Source organism: Grampus griseus, assembly GCF_964374135.1.
Source record: "Grampus griseus genome assembly, chromosome: 15".
Taxonomy (NCBI): domain Eukaryota; kingdom Metazoa; phylum Chordata; class Mammalia; order Artiodactyla; family Delphinidae; genus Grampus; species Grampus griseus.
Window position 1 is genome coordinate 50,486,344 of NC_139009.1, and position 13,341 is coordinate 50,499,684.

At 45.3% G+C, this 13,341-nt stretch overlaps 1 protein-coding gene across 1 annotated transcript in view; it reads right to left on the minus strand.

Moving 5' to 3' along the window:
- LOC309833591 (uncharacterized protein) overlaps nucleotides 1–13,341 on the minus strand; it is a 93,923-nt gene that overhangs the window by 38,810 nt on the left and 41,772 nt on the right. The gene's annotated exons all lie outside the window — the stretch shown is intronic.

The window sequence follows — 13,341 nt, forward strand, 5'->3', positions numbered from 1 at the left end:
CTGGAAACAACCTAAGTGACCTCCAATAAGAGAATAGACAAAGTAGGATATATTCACACAATGGAATATTACCAGCAACAAAAAGGAACAAACGACTGCTACACATAACAACATGGATAAATAGCAAAAACAATGTAACTGAAAGAAAACAGACACAAAAGAGCATATATGGTATGATTCCATATCTATGAAGTTCAAGAACAGGCAAAATTAGTCCATAGTGATATTCAGAATAGTATTGATAGTTACCTCTGGGACAACTTAGAGGGAAATTTCCTCCTCTATCTTGATCTGACTGATTGTTACATAGGTGTACTCAGGTTAAAATGTGTGTACTTATATAAAAATAAAAAGTCTGGCTATACACTTAAGATTTGTGCACTTATCTCTATAAATTACACCTTAACATTTTAAACAGGTCCTTGAAAGCTCCTAAAAAACAAATCAGCCAGAGGTGCCTGGTTAAGATACAGATTTCAGGGTCCCATTCAGAGACCTACTCTATGGGGCAGGGCTGAGAAACTGACCCTTATCCAAGGCCCCCGGTTATTCTGATGCATGTTGTCCTGGCATTACCCTCTAAGACACACTGGTCAACAGCACCAAGGCATGTGGGATCTTAGTTCCCCTACCAGGGATCAAACCAGCGCCCCCTGCATTGGAAGGGCAGCGTCTTAACCCCTGGACCGCCAGGGAAGTGCCCAGGTCAAGAGTTTTAGCAGAAGGTATTTACTGGCTTCAGTGGCATCTTGGTACATGTTCCCATTCCATAAACCTGAAGAACTTGGAGTGAATGGAATAAATGTAGCAAAATGTTCCCTGAAAAGCTGTGAGAAATGCAACAAAAATAGACCCCTATGTCCTATAAGCTTAAACTGAATCAATGTGAAGGCAAACTGCCCCCTAGGAATGAACGCTATGATGTTGGAAGCAAGGGAAAAAGGCAGAGAAAGGGACCCTTTAGACTAAACAGTTTTGAATTGCTGCACTTGAGTACTCTGGTTGCATCCCACCCTAGAACACTGTGTGTGGAAGGCAGAGAATCTTATTTGGACCTGAGTACTAGCTCCTCCCGTTGAGCTGTGTGACTTTGGGTTCCTTAACAGCTCTGATCTTCAGTTCCTTCTCTCTAAAATGGGAATAACAGAATTTACTTCATGGGGTTGTTGTAAGGATTAAAAGAGAGAAAGAATATAAGGACATTTTACCATATGTAGGGAAGGAAAAAAGTTTTTTTCCCTCTACCCTGTTAGGTTCTGTACCTGGGCCCTGTAAGTTAGACTGACAAAAGACACATTAACAAGAGAGAAACAAACAGAAGTTTATTAACATGTGCATTGCACATACCTATGGGAGTACCCAGTGATGTGTAACTCAGAGGGGTAGTTACAACTTGGGCTAGGTGGCATCTTAACAAAAGAACAACACACTTTGAGAAGTGATAAGAAAAGGAAAAGGACTTTGAATTTCTAGGGCAGCAAGTTGTGGGAAGACAAATACATGGGGGAACGAATGAAAGACAAAGTCTTGTTAGTAAAGTTTGTTATATAGATTCCTCCGGTGCCACCTCTGAGCTGATAAGGGTCTAGAGGTATTTCCAGTGATGAACTTCTGTCCTTTCTGGTAGAGAGGGGAAAGGGACACCTTTATAAACTTCTGTCCTGCTTTTAGGCAAATAGGGAGAGGACAGAGAGCTTTTCTTACATCTGCTTCTTCTCAATTGCTGGCAGTTCAGAATCATTCTTATACCAGAGTGGCATATTTGGGGGAGGCATAGTCTGCTACCAGTCATATGCTTGGCATGCAGAAGGAGCTTCTTAAGTGTGGCTTTCCTGAAATGTAAGTTGTTTGCACTAGCTTCAGCTCCTCATTCACACATCAAATATTTACTGGGCACCTATTTTGTTCCAAATACTGAGGGGCCAGGGCTGGAAGGATGGATGAGATGTAGACACGCACAGCAGATGAGGTGGGCAGAACGACCTGGGAGGACAGGAACTGGGGATACGCTGCACAGTGCAGGCAGCAGCCCCACCCCAGTCTCGGGGACCAGGGACAGTGTCTCAAGTTCCCCCAAGCTGAGTTTAGCAAGATAAAGGGAAGTTGCCAGAAAGGCTGGCATAAGGACAAACAAAGGCCTGGGGTAAACAGGGCATCTAGCTGTGTAAACTTTCTGGGTTCTCTTTCATGGGGTGCACTGATATGAAAGCCAGCATCTAGGGAGAGATTGCTGTGTGCCAGGCGCTGGGTCGGATGCTGTGCAGAACGTGAGGCTAAGTCAGTCCATGCTCTCAGGAAACTTTCATCTGAATCAAGCCCTCCCTAAACCCCTACAGTAAAAGACATCAGGGGATCGAATTACACACATAATTTGTATCTGACCTACGCTGTGAACCAACTGCTAGTCCCCAGAGGGGAGGGCTGCAGTCTTGGGTGCTCTTACTATTTGGCCCCTGGACCTGGTAAAAGTCTCTGACCATGGAGGGAGTCGGCAAGCATGCTGACTGGCCCAGTCCTACTACCTCTATCACCCTCAAGTTACAGCATTTATGAGGTTCTGCTTCTTGGAAGTCAATTGCCAGGAAACACTCATGAGTGGCAGAAACCACACTCCACCTCTGGTATGTCGGCAGTATCTTTTCCCAGGTACCTCAGGCAGAATCCAAAGGCCACCATGTCACTTTATCATAAATTCTACCTTTTCAAGAAAACTTATGCTCTCTGTGAAATTGAGCAACCTCTCCAGGGCTGTGAAAAGTGGTTCATGCTCAGCGGCATAGTAGTAACTGTTTAACATCGGCTCTGCGGGGAAAAAAAAGCCCTGACTTGTTCACCAATTCCTCTGGTGTAAATACTCCCACCATGACCAATTTCAAGCTACCAAAGCTACGCCACTGAGTGTGGAGTCGGGAAGAGATGTGTACGATCAGCTCTGGCCAGTGGAAAGGAGTCTGCTACAGCACACCCCTGAGTCATGCTCTTGGCAGCCCCTGAAAGATGACTCACCAGAATGATTTGTAAATGCAACCTCAGTGATGAATAACGGCATATTCTTAAAAGCCCAAAAGCATTGTCTGAAACACCTTCGGGCACTAGAGTGACCTGCTCTCCGAGCTGGGCTCACGTATTCTTCTCTAGATCAGGCTACCTTCCATATCAAGTCCCATCATTTTTCTGCCCAGTCTCCTCCTACCCATCCATCCTTCCATTTTCAGCTTAAGTCACTTCCTCCAGGAAACCTTCCCAACACTCCAGTCTCCACTTAGCTCCTCCTACCATGAGCTCTCAAGGCCCTACCCACGTCTCCTTGCTGGGCTCATCACAGTTTAATGTTAAATGTTGTTGGTGTGATTATTTGATTGGTATCTTTCCCCGTCTAGATTAAATTCCCAAAAGGCAGAGCCTGGTCACCATTGATCCCTCCCCCAGCACATGATGGGAGCTCAGAATACACTTGTGGGACAATGAAGTAGAGGATGTGACGAAGAGTCTAAACCAAGAGCACCGACTCGGGGCAGAGGCAGAACTTCCTTTCAGGATCGCCCCACAGCGCTCTCTCCACCTTCCGTCAGTCGCAAGGTTTTCAGCTTCAGTGTCAATTTAGCCCCAGGGTCATCCTCATCCAGTAGAGGAAAAAACTGTCCAGCTCTGATGAGAAGACCCTCTAGCCATGGGCTACCACTAGGCTTACATGGCTTGTGTACACGTGAGACAAAGATCTCCTGTCTGGCCAGATGCAGCCCCAAGGACCCTTGATTTGCTACACGATGCTCTTTGGTGAAGAAAAACGCTCCTCTTCCTCAGAGCACACAGCTTGGTGGGCAGCACTGGGACTGAGTTTCAGCCCTTAGTCCACCACCTTTGTGCATCGTATGAACTGCAGAAGTATGCACAGCAGCCCTGTTGGCTTGGCCTCCCCAGGAGCCAGCCTCGCCAAGATCTAGGGACAGAGAGTTGAGGGCAGAGCAAACAGCAGTGCAAAGTCCCCGAGGCAGGGCTGAGCTCAGACATTGAGAAATAGGAGGAAGTCAGAGAGGGCAGCAGGGGCCAGAGGGGAAGGAATTTGACTCATGAAGAGCTTATATTTCAAGTGTTGAATTGAATGGAAGTCGTAAAATTGGATAAAACAAGAATTTTCACTCTTATTCTCATGACCTATGGACTACAATGGGAATAGACCCTGAGGGAATGTACCAAGGTGGCCCCCTTATTATACACAATAGTTTGGGGACCAGGTCCCCTCCCAGGTCATGCAAGACCTGAGCCAAATTATATTGTGAACCCTCCTTCCTCCACCTTCCCCTCCAGGTAAAAGCAGGTTGCAATAAGCACGGAAGATGGCCTTAAAGGGGTGGACATTTATTGTTACATGTACCTATCCCCTTTCCCCTCTTTTGGAATTGTTTCTTTTCCTAATCCAAACATGTGATTTGAATGAGGGCTGCCATATTCTTACAGACCTGGCTCTTGGCCTGAGGTGGAAACTTGGCCTTAACTAAACCAGCTGAATTCTTCCCTAGGATTTTAAAAATATGGACCAGAGAGACCTGAGTAACTCCTTTCTGTTGCATTTATTTTCTTTTTTTGGAGGTGAGCACTTATTACAAAACTAGGCTTGGGTATAAACGATACAATGCTAATAACAGGAAAGGACACAGTCCTGCCTCCATGGAGGTTATAGTCTAGTGGGAGGGACTAGACTAGTCCCTCCCACTAGATTGTGAAATTACAAAGGGGACAGCTACTACATAGAAGAGCCTGGTGGTACTCTGAGACCTGTGATGGGTGAAGTTGGCCATGGCTGGCTTCTCAGAGGAAGTGATGACTGAGCTGGGATCTAGGCATTGGGAATGGCACGTGAGAAGACTAAGTGGCAGGAGAGAGCATGGTGAGTATAGGCAGAGAGGACGGCATGACTTGAGAAGAGGGAGAAGGTTGGAGTGCAGTTTGATGCCAGATGAGGATAGAGGTGTAGGAAGAGACCATTATGTGTTAGGAATTGTGTTTTGTTCTAGTTATAGAGACCTGTAATAGGAGTGGCTTCAATAAGATAGACATTTACCATTTCTCACCTAAAAGTTGTCTGTAGATAGAAAGTAAGCATCTTTATCCCAAGCTCCTTCTACCATTTTCTCTGCCTTTTTTTTTTTTTTTGCGGTACGCGGGCCTTTCACTGTTGTGGCCTCTCCCGTTACGGAGCACAGGCTCCGGACGTGCAGGCTCAGCGGCCATGGCTCATGGGCCCAGCCACTCCGCGGCATGTGAGATCTTCCCGGACCGGGGCACAAACCCGTGTCCCCTGCATCGGCAGGCGGACTCTCAACCACTGCACCACCAGGGAAGCCCTCCCTGCCATTTTTAGTGCTCATTTCCATCTTCAAGTTCTCCTCATACTCTCAAGATGACTGCTCGAGCACTAGCTATCACATCTACATTCCAGGCAGAAGGAGGAGGAAGGCATAAGGGCAAAAATGGCAAAACTTCCAGCTGAGTCAGCCTTTTATAAAGGACTTCCCCTAGAAGCTCAACTTAATTACTTCTGCATACATCTCGTTGTCCACCCGTGACTGCAAAGGGAAGGGGGAAAATGTGATCTTTTCAGCCAGGTACGTTGCCAATTCCAACAACATGGGGATTTTGTTACCAGGAAAGAAGGGGAAAATTTCAGATGCCTTTGAGATACCCAAGAGTAGACACCAGGTAGGCAATTGGCTACATAGGCCTAGAGCGTGGAGAAAGGTCTGTGTTGGAGAATAAATATGGGAACCCTCTAAGTAGAGATGGTGATTAAAACTGTGAGGATCTCTGAGGGAGGAAGTAAGAGGACCTAGGATAGAGCCTCGAGGAACTCCAACATTTGATGGCCAGGTAGGAGGCTAAGCCAGTCAAGAAGACAGAGAATGAGAGAGAGAGAAGATGGGAAATGTGAGGCTGCGGCACCACCCTGTTGGGGACAACCCCTATCTGCAGGGGGAGAGAAGAAAGCGTCCTTGTAGAGAGTTAGCCAGAGAGAAGGACTGTGGGAGGAGGAGGCAGGATGAGGGAGGGATGTTTTCCCTGGTTCCCTCACATCTGATGCCCTACCCTTTCTGTGATTGAGCTGTTGAGCCATCTTTTTTTTTTTTTTTTTTGGGCTGTGTTGGGTCTTCATTGCCACATGCGGGCTTTCCCTAGTTGCGGCGAGTGGGGGCTACTCTTCGTTGTGGTGCGTGGGCTTCTCATTGTGGTGGCTTCTCTTGTTGCGGAGCACGGGCTCTCAGCGCGCGGGCTTCAGTAGTTGCGGCTCGCAGGCTCTAGAGTGCAGGCTCAGTAGTTGTGGTGCACGGGCTTAGTTGCTCCACAGCACGTGGGATCCTCCTGGACCAGGGACCAAACCCATGTCTCCTGCATTGGCAGGCGAACTCTTCTTTTTTTTTTTTAAACATCTTTCTTGGAGTATAATTGCTTTACAATGGTGTGTTAGTTTCTGCTTTATAACAAAGTGACTCAGCTATACATATACATATATCCCCATATCTCCTCCCTCTTATGTCTGCCTCCCACTCTCCCTATCCCACCCCTCTAGGTGGTCACAAAGCACTGAGCTGATCTCCCTGTGAAGCAGAATTTCTTAACCAAGCTCTCTATCCATGTACCTGAGATAAACAGCAAAATCAGATCTGGCCAAGTGGCAGAAGGAATTTTAAGTAGTAGGGAAAGGGCCAATAAAACTATTGTTCATTTTTTGATGAGGGGTGGGGAATGGTTTGAGTAGAAAGGACTAACTGATAAACCATATCCTATTTCCACGTGACTTTGAGTTCCCTAGGTACTGGTATAAACAAGGATATGAAACACACACATCCTCCCTACTCAGGCGGCTAACTAAACCAAGTAACTGTGCCCCATCACGGGCCATAAGCTTCTCCAAAGCTCCTTTTCTAATCCAACCTATTATACACATGCAAACCATCAACTTTCCCAGTTTGGGAAATAAACATGGAAAATAGTGCTCAGTCCTCAACGTTTTCACCACAGGAGGTCTTGGAAATGGGTATTTTGACTCAAGCCAGTCTCAGCAGCTAAAATATCACCTATCCTTGTCTACTCTCTTGAGAAGGAATGAAGCAACTGGGATGAAACAGGAGAAGTGAGCATTTTATACAGGAAAGGTGATATACAGTAAATTTCATACTGAAATGGTTTTATTCTAGGAAAAATTAGTCAGGAACAAATGCTAGATTTCTTATAGGCTCAAGGTTTAATCGAACTAGTGGGTAATTGTCCACAAGAGATTGTCTGGTCTTGAGAAGTCGTATCACCATGCTCCAAGCTTGGGTGTACTGTTCACATACTTCACCACTTTGAAGTCTTTGCTCACAAAGTTTATGGCATTAAACTGTTTTTGGTTTCCACCTTAAGGGATATGAAGCTGTTGTACGTTCTAGATCAGTCACGGAATTAAACAAAACTCAGCTACCTCTAAATAAGCCTACTCCTTGAGTCACCCTGAGTAATTTTCACTTATGTCATTAGTAACTGGAGTGAGGGAAAAAACTTCTAATGTGTAACTTTTAAGAGCCTAAGTCATTCCCTACTAGAAAATTAAGAGTTTAGTGATTCATAGCAACTCTTCTAGGCCAAAAAGATGCTTCCGATTATATGACTAGGTAGTCCCTTATGTACTACCTGCTTGAGCCCCTGGGGAGCTGGGCCTCCACCCCAAATCGTCTCCCTCTATCCACCCTACTTGTTAGGGTGTTCAAAACTTTTTGGTCCCTCCTCCATTTAAATGAAAATTCCCCTCAGGAGAGCATTGTCTTTACCTTAATCTGTGTTGGTTTTTGGTTTTTGTTTTTTTTTTTTTTTGGCTGCGAGGCTTGTGGGATCTTAGTTCCCAGTGAAGGATGGAACCCACACCCTTGGCAGTGAAAGCGTGGAGTCCTAAACACAGGACTGCCAGGGAATTCCCTACCGTAATCTGATTTACAGAGGGGAGCAGACAGAGGAGAGCAGGCTTTCTTTGGTTAAGATTTCCACTCAGACTTCCTACTAAATATAAAATCACTGCCTCAATCTACTTTTTTCTCCTTGGGTCCCCAAATCATTGCTGGGAGGAAGTTTGGAGACTATCTCAAAGGTAGGATGGCAGGCAATATTTTGCCAGTTAAGTGCACAGATCCTGGGTTGTGTTTGGATCTGCTACATACTGGCTGGGTGACCCTGGGAAAACTACTGTAACCTCTCAGTGCCTCGGTTTCCACATCTGCAAAATGGGGATAATAATGGTATCCAATTTATATATCTAAAGTATTAACTATGAGGAGGAGGAGGAGGATGATAATCTTTCTCCATTCTTCTTCTCTTCTCTGATCTACTGAAAATGACTTCTTTTCAGTTCCCTAAAACCTTCTCTCCCTTGACATGAGCCTCCTAGAATGCTAGTCTCTCTTCTTGGGACAACCCCTCCCCACAACTTCACCCCTCCACCTTCACCTAACACACTCAGGTTTTACCTTAGATATTACTGATATGGCCCTGATCAGCTACGCCCAAGTCTAGGGTGAGGATCTGTGAAAATATTCCAACCACACCCCACATTTCTCCTATTCAGCACCTATCACATGGAATTATAAGTGCCAGATGAGACTACACTCCCCGAGGACAGGCACTGTGTCTATTTTATCCAAGGACTGAGCACACAGTTTTGATAAGGAATGAACCCATCGATAGATGGATGAATGCTAGACAAAAGTTTACTAATACCAACGTATGGAAATTCCTATAGACATTTCAGTGGAGAGGGTATGAGAATGGAATTACCCAGAGAAGGGATCTTTGCCATCAAATACAGATTTAGTGCCTAGATGTTATTTACTTGTCTTTTAAAAACTGATGGCATTTGATGCCAACAGCTCAAAAACCATTTATTATTTCATTTAACTTTACCTCCACAGATGTAGTAATAATATGTTATCAGGATAACAAAACCAAGAAGTTTCTTTTAGGTATTTCTTTTTTGATTTTAGCAGAGGACAAACAGGAAGGAAAAACAGGAATTGAATCCCCTAGCATGTAGTCATGTGTCTCTGTTTCTCAGAGCCTCAGTTACAGTGAAGAGGTAAATGACATTTAGATATGAAGCTAGTGACTTCGGGTCTCAGTCTCTGGTGAAATAGGGTATTTCCATTTGGTAATCACTGCTCTAAAAATGGTAAGAGTGTGTGGCCATTCTGCTGAACAGAACTCCAGCCCAAAGGAATTTCCCTGGGAGCCCTGCTTCAGCCATCTCCCTGGCCCCTGGGAAGTGTTTGTCTGATTTTTGCCCAGTTCTGAAGGTGAGGTCATCATCATCACCCTCTCTATTCAGGGCACCATCTTGAGGGTACTGAGAAGCAAAAGGGTAGGAGATGGACATGGTGCCCATCCAGCATGGAGCAGAGGGGAGCCAAGGACAGAGCCAGAAAGAGCCACAGAGCCAGAAAGGGAGCTAGGTGTTGCTCATGGAATAGGCGACTGGACAGGCCAAGGAGTGCACGAGGGAGCAGAAGAGGTGGTCATATTGACAAGTTAACAGTGAAGCAAAGGAGGCAGATGAAGCAGGAGTGTGTCCGAGAAGCAGGGCAGACCGAACGCATTTGTAGGGAGGAGGGGCTGAGCTAAAGAGAGAGAGAGGGAAGGGGGAGAGCCAAAGCAGTGAAGTTCAGTGAGAGACAGGAGGAAATGAAGATCAAGATGGAGGAGGAAACTTTGGGTTGAAAGAACTTTTCTTCCTCCAAGACCCAAGGATCAAGACAGAGACATATTTTTAGGGGAGAAGAGAGAAGTCCAAGAAGTTCATCCTGGAGATGGGCAGTCCTGGGATCAAATGCCTGCACTGTGACCTGGAAGCAGTTAGAGGCTGGAAGAAGTCTTTAAGCTCTGGTTTCATCATCTGCAAAACAGGGTTATCGATACTTTGCAGATGAAGCGTACATACTGCACCAGCCTAGTGTTTGTGGCTGCTGCATAAATGAGAGCAGCTATGATTATTTTGTTACTCATCTCAGGAAAGCATGAGGCAAGGACATCTGCAGAAGGGAAACAGGGAGAGAAAAGTTTGGGGCCTTGGGGTAAGTGAGTTGCCATGAGAATAAGACACACAATTAGAAGGTGATTAGAAGGCAGGCCAAAAGGCAGTGAGGACTTGCTGAGGTCAGAGGGCAGGAATTTGGGGCAGTCCACTGGCAACGCTGGGATTTGAACTAGTAGGGCTCAGCAGCCTGGGAGTGGGATCAACATTTTCAGGGTGTGGACATTTCCACGGCATTGCCTTGACATTCACGTTGTCGTGTTGAGGGAAACAGCTGGTTGTTTTAGTTTTAGGGAAGCTGGTCTTTTGATCAGGATTTGCACGACAAAGCACCACTTCAGGGCCTGTGGTTCTTCTGTAGCGTTGAAGCCACTGTAGGAGGGACTCCCTGTTTCTCCCACAGCAGAGCTGGAACCAGGTTTTCACCATTGTTTTAGTTAGAGCTACTGTCCCCACAGCCTTTGCCTGTGCGTTGGCGGTGGAATGGAAGGTACTAAAGAAGAGCCAAGTATGTGGCTCAAGGAAGAGCAGAACAATGGCTTATGGGAGAGACCAAACTGCAAAATGCCTTTGAGAAGGTACCTCATGCTGTTTGCTGAGTATTTCATTTTTATTTTATTATTTTTGGCCGCACCGTGGACAGCATGTGAGATCTTAGTTCCCCAGCCAGGGAACCCGTGCCCCCTACAGTGGAAGCGTGGATTCTTAACCACTGGACCGCCAGGGCAGTCCTGAGCACTTCATTTTGACAACCTGAGTTGTCAGTGACCTGCAGTGCAACAAGTGCTCTAGAACAAGATTTCTCAACATCAGCACTATTGATATTTGGGACCAGACAGTTCTTTGCTGCGGGGGGCTGTCCAGTGGATTGTAGGATGTTTAGCAGAGCCCCTGGCCTCTGCCGACTAGATGCCAGTAGCAGCCTACCCACACCAGCCCTTTTTATGACAACCAAAAATGTCTCCAGACATTGCCAAATGTCTCTTGGGGGGAAACTTAGCCACGGTTGCAAATCTCTACCATAGGACGGTGATAATCCTTGAAGGAAAACACTCTAGAATCTACGTTTCATCACTTGGCTCTCAGCTGTATCTATCTCTCCTCCCAGCATGTCTCCAAGGACCTTCTTCCTCATTATCAAACCCCGTTTTTGCATCACCTATCTGGCAAAGCAGAGCTAAAAGATCGTAAGTAAATCTGAAAAGCAAGAGCTACAGAAATAGAGAGGCATTTCCTCAGGGGCGGTCCCAGTTTTATAGAGCCTGAAACCTATACAACTTGGGAAGCCCATTTTATGAACACTAATGCCAAATTAAAAACACAAAATTGTGAGCGTCCCTCTCGGGGCTTTGGAAGAGGCTGGAGCTAAGCGAGGGGCCATACCTCAGGTTTTGTTAGTTTCATCACGAACCTGCTTCTGCACATCATGCAAACCTGATTCTTTACTCAATTTTCTTCTCTTGCCTGAACTTTTTTTTCCCCTAGAATACTATACTATGTTGAATAACCCCACAAATGACATGTGTTTTTCTCTTGTAAACAAATACGTAAGACACTATCTATTTTGCTTCTTTTTTTGACAAGTTATTGAAGGTGAAACCATACTGCTTTCTGCAAAAGAGGTGCAAAGTAGACCTGAGACTAAGTAAAAGAAACTATCTAGATCTTAATTTCCTAGGCTATATGGAAAATGAAATCATTCTACTTATTTTTGTTTGTTTTGTTTTTGTTTTTGGCCATGCCACACAGCATGCGGGATCTTAGTTCCCCGACCAAGGATTGAACCCGTGCCCCCTGCAGAAGCGTGGAGTCTCTTTTCTTTTTTTTTTTGGCTGCGTTGGGTCTTCGTTGCTGCGTGGGGGCTTTCTCTTCGTTGCTGCATTTGGGCTTCTCATTGCGGTGGCTTCTCTTGCTGCGGACCACGGGCTCTAGGCCTGTGGGCTTCAGTAGCTGCTGCACACAGGCTCAGTAGTTGTTGCTCACGGGCTCTAGAGCGCAGGCTCAGTAGTTGGGACGCACGGGCTTAGTTGCTCCGAGGCATGTGGGATCTTCCCAGACCAGGGATTGAACCCATGTCCCCTGCATTGGCAGGCGGATTCTTAACCACTGTGCCACCAGGGAAGCCCCATTCTACTTGTTAAAATAGCCTTTCTTCAAATTCTTGTGACTTACTAAAAATGACCATTAACATTTTCAGTTGATTTCATTTTGGTTTTGGTCAGTTTCTTCTGAACTGAGTTTCACTGACAACTTTGGTGACATTTATCCCTCACTTCCCTCATTTTTTTTTTTTCTGATGCCCTCTGGGACTGAGGCTAAGGGATGTGCTGCTCTTGTTGGCACAATAGCTTTTCTCTTTGGATAGGATACTCCGAGACCCAATGCTCCAACAATGGCAATAAATCATGTTTTCCTTTTCAAAGCACTCTCATATTTACTCTCATTAATGTTATGTGTAAGAAGCTCTTGTGAGTGCAACATAAACCAGGCTTATTTGGGAATCCAACAATAAGTAAGGCCCTCTCCTCACCCCGAAGAGGCTCATGGTCTGGTAGGAATGACAGGTAAGTATATATAAACAATGACAATAACAGTGGTAATGGTAATCATTATAATTTGAGTATCTACTATGTTCCTACACTGTTGAAGCACTTTACAAACATTAACTCACAAAATATTGGGCATACATGTGATATATATAATGTTATCTGAGGCCATATGAATGACAGCTGTGGTGGAGAGCGCCAGGAAAGCTTCATGGAACAAAAGGGATTTTAACTGAACTCTTGAAATCACTGTTTTATACAGGCAGAGACGCTCCAAAGTATCAGACAGACACTTATTTCTTATCATCTCACACAATACCTGAGCCTACTTATCATAATAAAAAAAGGCAGCCACAATAGAATTGTTAAAACGAGAATTAAAACACTAAAATCACATTATGGAGGAGAAGGGAGAGCTATACGAGAGAACCCGTATCTACTAGGACTACTGCTTAGAACTGAGGTAAAATCTAAGTGTCTTGGCAACTTAGGTGTAACGGGTTTCATAACTTCAACTTCTTTCTCAAAAACAGATATACGTGCTTGCTCTAACCTCTAAGAAAATCGACAGGATGAATCTTTATCTGAGGGGGATAAAAGGTAGTAGAAGTTGTTTTTCACAGATACGGAAAGGTCTTTCAGGCATTTATTTCTTACCCTTAAATCAGCGTCCTGGGATGGCATTTCTGTGAGAAGCCGCAATCCAAGAACGCACCCCTCTGGTGTTCTAAGTCTAACCGGATC